The sequence below is a fragment of the Berghia stephanieae genome, chromosome 3, assembly GCF_034508935.2.
Source record: "Berghia stephanieae isolate SIO BIC M18660-M18661 chromosome 3, UCSD_Bste_1.3, whole genome shotgun sequence".
NCBI classification, from domain to species: Eukaryota; Metazoa; Mollusca; class Gastropoda; order Nudibranchia; family Aeolidiidae; genus Berghia; species Berghia stephanieae.
Genome location: NC_088362.1, coordinates 41,980,494 through 41,982,993, shown reverse-complemented (window position 1 = coordinate 41,982,993; position 2,500 = coordinate 41,980,494). Strand labels below are relative to the sequence as shown.

Below are 2,500 nucleotides of genomic sequence, written 5' to 3'. Positions count from 1 at the left end.
CACATACATCTCTCTCTCTCTCTCTCGCTCTCTCTCTCCTCTCTCTCTCTCTCTCTCTCTCTCTCTCTCTCTCCCCCCCCCCCCCCCCCCCCCATCAACGGTTTCAACCATAAGCAAGGCAGCTTCTAATGGTGCTTACACTACTATGTTATGACGATCGATCCAATCAGCAAATTCTTTACTGCACTCGTGCACCATCGCAAACCCACCCGGAAGCTTCGTCACAACTCACCGTTCAACTAGATGCTCTGCAGTTTCGGGTTGGTTCCCACAACGGGTACATATTGGACATGTGGAAAGTCTACACCACAGACTAGTCCTGTATTCTCTATGGTCCCCACTGATGAGATATACAACGTATGAGACATACCAACCAACGCCATAGTATCGGTCTATTACCGTGAGTGAGTGCCGGTAAAAATCGCCGTCGCGCTCTTGCTTTGCTCTTTATAGTCCTCTTCTTACAGTTCCGGTCCTCCACTTCTCAGTCTCGTAATGCCAGTACCGTTATTACTGGTTTTCAGTCTCGACACCGCTCGGCACTTGTGTATTTTCCTAGGCGATTTGCCAGTCGGAAGTGAATTTCTCATCAAAATTTGCGAGATGCACTGATTGATTATTTCGATTAATTTCTCAAAACAATTAATGCTTTAGCCCGCCAATATATAAATTTAAATAAATAAATAAATAAATGAATATATATATATATATATATATATAGCTAGGGAGATGGGCTCCGTGTTTGCGTGGGTCACGCGCGCAGCATTGGTCCCATTCATGAAGGCAATCAATATAAAAAGGGAAGGATTGACATGCCGTTATGCATTAAATTAGCGTAGATACCTACTAAATTAATTCCTAATGACTACTTAATAACCGTATATGCCCATCCATTGTGTTACGAGCAAACTGTTATCGTATAGATAGAACTAAGATGACGCCACTCTGATCTTTGCTATTGTTTTTTTTTTTTTGCCATCCGCGTTTGTGAGTAATTGTCACTAAACGGTATTAACCAGACTATAAACGTTCATGGTTACACATAGATTTGTGTGTTGGCCCGTCATATTTCCGGATGGTAATGTTTTGAGCTTCTTAGCCAAGCGCATACTATCTATAGACATTCTTTGGCAAAATATTTTTGTTCTAAAACTTTCATTTAGTGTGGTATCTAAAAAGATATTAAAAGACTAAAGATTAAAAAAAAAAGATTTCTTAAAGATTAGAAAGGCCCATTTGACAATAGGAACGTAGACTGTAAAGCACAGAATGTTGGCGCACTAGAGCCACATACGACGCCTCCATAGTCTCCAGAAGTTAATACTTGAAGGAAAGATTTATGGGAAAAGAATAAGTTTACACCTGATAACGAGAATGTGGTGAGTGAAGAACCTTTTCCAAGGACTCAACTATGCACCGCTCAGAGCGGGACTCGAACCCAGGATATCCAATCGAAACGCGAGTTTCATTGCACAAGACCACATTTTGGCCTCACAAATGTACGTGATGGGTTGCGTTATGATGTGCCCTAAAAATGTGGTCTTTCCGCGCAATGTATGATAAGATATTTGTGCTTTAGTTGTTCGGAGCGAGTTCGTATAGGGAATGAGATTAGCGGAAGAGTAACGTCCCTTGATTGGACGTCACCTATAGTCTGTGACGTCACCGGCGGAAAAGGACGAGAGACGCACGCGCACAATTAACATGACGTTCTCTCTCTAATAACTTTTCCGCCGGTGACGTCACAGACTATGGATGACGTCCAATCAAGGGACGCTACTCTTCCGCTAATCTCATTCCCTATAAATCAATTTCAATAACAGAGAAAGACCCCCCCCCCCAATCCCCCAATTATTCAGTTTTGATACAGCACATTGAAAATGGGACAGGCGGTACAAAATGATAAAAAGTGAATACCAACTTTTGTTGTTGTAAAATTATTTATTAAAATATACTCAAAGCTGCACATCAACTCAGATTATTAAAAATTGACAACGAAAATGAACTCGTTATATAGGGAATTGTATAGATATGATGTAAAGCTAAGACTATTTATTTACAATTCAGACATTCAAAATATCTATTGACCGACGTGTACTTTTTAGAAGGTCTACACCCCTCATTGCTGTAATGGAAATACTCTCAAACCAACACAAGATATATTGTCCATTACAACAATAGTAAATCAAGCCCATAATACGCTTCAACAGTCATGACGTCACTTCCCTCGCAATGACGCATAGTAACTTAGCAACTGACTCAAAACTATCTGAACAATGGCGGACGCCCTTATGAAATATTTGTCCGACGAGCATAAAAGTGTATCCAGAGGAGAAAAACATTATAAATATGATCATGTTTTTACATTTACACATTTTTATCACATTACAAATGAAAAGTTCTAGCTAGCATGAAGAATAAAAAGTCACGATTTTCTTTGTTTAGAACCACGATGGACGCCGTTGCTGGGCGACGTGACATCAGACTATAGAATCCAATT

General features: G+C 40.2%; 1 protein-coding gene across 1 annotated transcript in view; it reads right to left on the bottom strand.

Annotated features, from left to right (window-relative positions):
* Positions 1-1,921: 1,921 nt before the first annotated feature.
* LOC144967752 (uncharacterized) overlaps positions 1,922-2,500 on the bottom strand; it is a 14,666-nt gene continuing 14,087 nt past the window's right edge. The window contains exon 6 of the mRNA XM_078905343.1: positions 1,922-2,500. This exon is cut by the window's right edge and continues 3,259 nt beyond it. The gene's annotated coding sequence lies outside the window, so the exon portion shown is untranslated.